This window comes from Physeter macrocephalus, chromosome 6 (assembly GCF_002837175.3).
Source record: "Physeter macrocephalus isolate SW-GA chromosome 6, ASM283717v5, whole genome shotgun sequence".
NCBI classification, from domain to species: Eukaryota; Metazoa; Chordata; class Mammalia; order Artiodactyla; family Physeteridae; genus Physeter; species Physeter macrocephalus.
Genome location: NC_041219.1, coordinates 95,856,059 through 95,861,701, shown reverse-complemented (window position 1 = coordinate 95,861,701; position 5,643 = coordinate 95,856,059). Strand labels below are relative to the sequence as shown.

Sequence of the window (5,643 nt, the reverse complement as noted above, 5' to 3'; positions counted from 1 at the left end):
CTGTCGTGGCCTCTCCCGTTGCGGAGCACAGGCTCCGGACGCGCAGGCTCAGCGGCCATGGCTCACGGGCCCAGCCGCTCCGCGGCATGTGGGATCCTCCCAAACCGGGGCGCGAACCCGGTTCCCCTGCATCGGCAGGCGGACGCGCAACCACTGCGCCACCAGGGAAGCCCTTTGATGAGTCTTGATTACCAAAAAATGAGAACATTTTTGGGTCCACAGAATACTCTTTATAGAATGTTTTCATTAAAATATTTGGAAACGAACTGAAAAATTTCTCTATAACCTGTAATAGAGGGAAATACAGATGTTTTGTAGGCAAATTTAAGCTTCTAGATTCAGAATTTGTTACTAGAGGAATTATTTTGACCTGGCAGAGAATATAAAAATCTCTGTACGATGACAAATTATGTATATTCGGAGGAGATTTCTCACTTTACAATATATTTTTGGATGCCTTTTAAGGAAGGTCCTTTGATAAAACAGATCAAGCATTAGAATTCGGTGTACAAATTATATACCTACATACATCTTAATATACTATGAAAAGATCCTTTCCAAAATAACTAATGTATACTGCTCATAGAAAGTACAAACCAGTACAAACCCTATCAGTACTTTCAGAAATAGAGCCTTTCTTTTTTAAAATGCTGATTTGTCCTTTAGCTATCAGTTGTTCTTAAATAGGTCAAGGTTTCCTTATTACTGTAGCTATAATAATAGATATTTATGCGTATTTTCAAGTAAAGATATAAAAATATCAAGCTGTCCTTCTTTGGTAGCTTTCTAGCACTATTTAAAAGCATGAACAATACCGTAATACATTTAATAGGGTCATTTTGCCTATTTTCCTTAATAATTTAGAATAATGGTTTTTATATTAATAATATAAATATGTGCTTTAAAATTGCTAATTTGGACAGCTGATAATTTTTCTCAGAGTACTTAAACCAAAAACTTCTAAAAATACTTAATTTTTTGTTTCCTAAATACTATATCTTCAATTAGCAAAGCTTTATTAAGATATATTCATTCTCCCCCCCTCGTCATTTTTGATATCTCTTAATTAAAAAAAAAAAATCTCACTATCCACCTTTTCCAGATTTTAAATATTCTATTTATAGTCTTTTTTCATTGCTTGACTGGATTTTGACTCTGAATAGTCAGTGACATTGGGTCTAGAAAGACTTTTTTTCAGACTCCTTGTTTTTTCTCTAAAATATGCCCAGAATTTGCTAGGTGTTGAATTAATGAGAAGTCAGTAATCCTAAAAATCTATATGTGGGTCATAGGTCAGACATGATTTTTTGTTGTACCAAAGGCAAGGTGAGAGCAGGGTTGAGATTACTTTAGTATGTTTGTTAGTTGGTATACATCATGAGTGTTGAGCAGCATTATCAATCTTGTAGCATCTAAATGTTCTTCAAGTTACATTGATACTTTTCCATACTGGAGATAAAGCAGTTGAGAAATTCTTAACGATACTCTGTCTTTTGGGCACAGATAGTCACATTTGTTCTTGGGTAGTTTTTAAATAGTTGCTCATTTCAGTGATCTATGTTTTATGAGAAATAAACTTTTTGAGAATTTTGATCTTGGTTCTATAAACTCTTGTCTGATTTTAAAGAATAAGGTGGAAGGAAAAAAGTACTTTGATGCTATGGAAGAGTTTGGCATAGTGCTGTGTGTGTGTGTGTGTGTGTGTGTGTGTGTGTTTAAATCTAATTGTGACAATCTTTATATTAGCTGTTGAATAGAGAGGAGATTAAATATTTACGTTTCCAGTTTATCTTCTCTTGCTGTCATCTATATAGTTTTAAGCAATTTGGTTGGGAGAGCATGTAGTTTATAGAAAGTCCAGTGAACTTGAAGGTAAATTCAGTGATATGTTTAAATATTCAGGAATATTATAGTTCATTCTTCTGTAACAATTTGCATACATTTACCTTTTGGACTCTAATAGAGAATTTCCCAAAGTATTTTATAGAATGATAATTCTGAAGGGTCTTAGTGGTCTGAGGAAGAACAAAAAAGATTCTGTTAGCCCCCTTACATTTGGGAAATGCTAGATTTAAAAGAGGTAGGTTGATTTTGGCACTTCAGCACTTTTTAGAGATTTTAATATGTTAATATGCTCATCGGTGGTCTGTGACAGGAGGATGAATAATAAAGTTTGCATAATTTATCAAAGTTTTGGCTTGAATTTTTTTTCACAGTGCAAATTTTAGGATTAGTGTTTTAAGGCATGTATTTTCAGAAAATAATACTATACTGGCTTTCTCATAGTTTATTTAAATTCACTAAGTATTCATTCTGCATCTGTTTGTGTCAAACACTGCATTAGAGACACCATCCTAGCTTTCAAAGAGCTTGCTGTCAGGTTTGGTAGAGATATAATTTACTATCTGTAAACATATGGCCATGAGAGTTTTGCTTTTGGCTATCAAAATGAAAAGCAAATTATTCAGAGATTATTAGAATGTAGCAGTAGAGCAGGTTGTTGCTTCTTGCTGCAGAAGAAAATTTTAAAATGTTTCTTATTCAAATGTGAAAATGTGAATTATGTTGTTTCCATGTATCAGGTGTTATTTTCCACTTCACTTCGCTTTCCCTAGTGAAGTAGGCCCAACTTCCATGGCCCTCTTTCAAATTCAGATCCATTCAGTGAAATCAATAGTGCTCGAGATAATAAGACCTCAATATCTTTCTTGATTCCACTTTTCTTCCTTTCCTGTTGTAAAGTTTTTTGCCACTATTTCACTGATGACCTTATATTGCCTTTATTAAAAATTTCTTTTACTTGTCTAGTTACTTAGATAGATAGATAGAATGTATCTCATGTTTTGTTTTCCCTCCAGTGCCTTGGATAATATATATCTAATGAACTAAACTAAATTTAATTACTAATAAGCTCTTTTTTTCCAGTTTTACTGAAATATAGTTGACATACAGCACTGTATAAGTTTAAGGTGTACAACATAATGAATTGACTTACATATATTGCGAAATGATTATCACAGTAAGTAGTTAATATCCATTGTCTCATATAAACACCACAAAAAAGAAAAATATTTTTTTCCTTGTAAATCCTCTTAGGATTTACTCTCTTGTCAACTTTCAAATACACCATACAGCATTGTTAACTATAAACATCATGTTGTACATTACGTCCTCAGTACTTATCTTATAACTGGAAGTTTGTACCTTTTGACCGCCTTCATCCTATTCCCACCCCACTACTCCCCAGCCCCCACCTCTGGTAACCATGGATATGATCTCTTTTTCTATGAGTTTTAAAAAAAATTCCATATATAAGTGAGATCATAAAGTTTTTGTCTCTCTCTCTGTCTGGCTTATATCACTTACCAAGATGCCCTCAAGGTCCATCCATGTTGTTGCAAATGGCAGAATTTCTTTCTCTTTTATGGCTGAATAATATTTTATTGTGCATGTAACTTCTTTGTCTGTGTATCAGTTGATTGATACTTAGGTTGCTTCTGTATCTTGGCTATTGTAAATTATGCAGCTATGAACATTGGGGTGCATGTATGTCTTCGAGTTAGTGTTTTCATTTTCTTCAAATATATACCCAGATGTGGAATTGCTGGATCATATGGTAGTTCTCTTTTTAATTTTTTGAGGAATCTCATACTGTTTTCTGTAGCAGCTGTACCAATTTACAATCCCACCAACAGTGCACAAAGATTCCCTTTCCTCCACATCCTCCCAGCATTTGTTACATCTTGTCCTTTTGATGCTGGTCATTCTAAGAGGTGTGAGGTGATATCTCATTGTGGTGTTGATTTGCATTTCTCTCATGATTAGTGATGTTGAGCACCTTTTCATGTACCTGTTGGCCATTCATATATCTTCTTTGGAAAAATTTATATTCAGGTCCTTTGCCCATTTTTTAATCGTATTATTTGGTTTTGTGTGGGGTTTTTTTGTGTTTTTTGCTATTGAGTTGTATGAGTTCTTTATTTTGGATATTAACTCTTTATCCACATATATGATTTGCAAATAATTTTTTCCCATTCTGTAGTTTGTCTTTCATTTTGTTAATCATTTCTTTTGCTGTGCAGAAGGTTCATAGTTTGATATAGTATCACTTGTTTATTTTTTATTTTGTTGCTTGTGTTTTCAATGTCATATCTAAAAAAATCATTGCCAAGACCCATATCAAGGAACTCTCTTTCCTGTTTTCCTGTAGGAGTTTTATGGTTTCCAGTCTTACATTTAAGTCTTTAGTGCATTTGGAGTTAATTTTTGTGAACAGTGTATGATAGGGCTCTAGTTTCCTTCTTTACATGTGAATAACCTGATTTCTTCAGCACTGTTTATTGAAGAAACTTTCTTTTCTTCGTTGAGTATTCTGGCCTCCTCTGTGAAATATTAGTTGGCCATATATGCATGGGTTTGTTTCAGGGCTTTCAGTTCTGTACCATTTGGCCTATGTATCTCTTTTTATGCTGGTATCATACTGTTTTGGTTACTATAGCTAAATTCAAGTTATTTTTCTCTTCGTTACTTGCCTTTTATTTTCCCAAAACTCATCTACTCTGATGTGTTTATTATGCTCATCAATTTATATTTTTGTATGTAGGTCTAGAATTATGATGAAGCTTGAAGTTCCTATTTTGAGTGTGTTTTAAAACTTTAATAATTTTTTGTTTTGTTTGTTTTGCATTGACCTAACTAAAGTGGAATCTAGTGGCAGAATTATTTTGACCGTGGGGTAGTCAGAACACAGTATAAATAATCTTTCTTGACATCATCTGAAACTAACTGTTGTCTATCTAGTGTTAGAAGCCTTATACTGATATTGTGATTTATTTCTTAAATTATTTTTTATTGTAGTATAATACATATAACATAAAACTTCCATCTTAACCTTTTTTTTTTTTAACGTTCCACATCACTTTTATTGCACAGTGGATAGATAATAAAACAATCTTTTTTTGAAAGGATACTTATACCAAACAACCATGGGGAGTAGGGGGATATACATCCCCAAATGTAAAGAGGAAAAAGGAGACAGTTAACATGACTTTTTCCAGAAGCCAGAATGAGCCCCAGAGTCTTGCCACAGTAAGACTAGTGGTACATAGTTTGATATGGTCGCATTTAGCCAGTTTATAGGTACAGTGTCAGCAGTTGGGAAAAAAAGAACTACGCAATGGAGACCTTAATGCTCAAAGAACCATTAGGTGGCAGTAGGGACACAGGCATCTTTTTTTTTTTTTTTTATACAGCAGGTTCTTATTAGTTATCCATTTTATACATATTAGTGTCTACATGTCAATCCCAATCTCCCAATTCATCTCACCATCACACCCCCCAACCCCCCGCCGCTTTCCCCCTTGGTGTCCATACATGTGTTTTCTACATCTGTGTCTCAATTTCTGCCCTGCAAACCAGTTCATCTGTAACATTTTTCGAGGTTCCACATGTATGCGTTAATATACGATATTTGTTTTTCTCTTTCTGACTTACTTCACTCTGTTTGACAGTCTCTAGATTCATCCACGTCTCTACAAATGACCCAATTTCCTTCCTTTTTATGGCTGAGTAATATTCCATTGCATATATGTACCACATCTTCTTTATCCATTCGTCTGTCGATGGACACTTAGGTGGCTGTCA

At 34.1% G+C, this 5,643-nt stretch overlaps 1 protein-coding gene across 16 annotated transcripts in view; it reads left to right on the top strand.

Moving 5' to 3' along the window:
* The window catches only part of PPHLN1 (periphilin 1), a 168,884-nt gene that overhangs the window by 78,912 nt on the left and 84,329 nt on the right, over window positions 1–5,643 (top strand). The gene's annotated exons all lie outside the window — the stretch shown is intronic.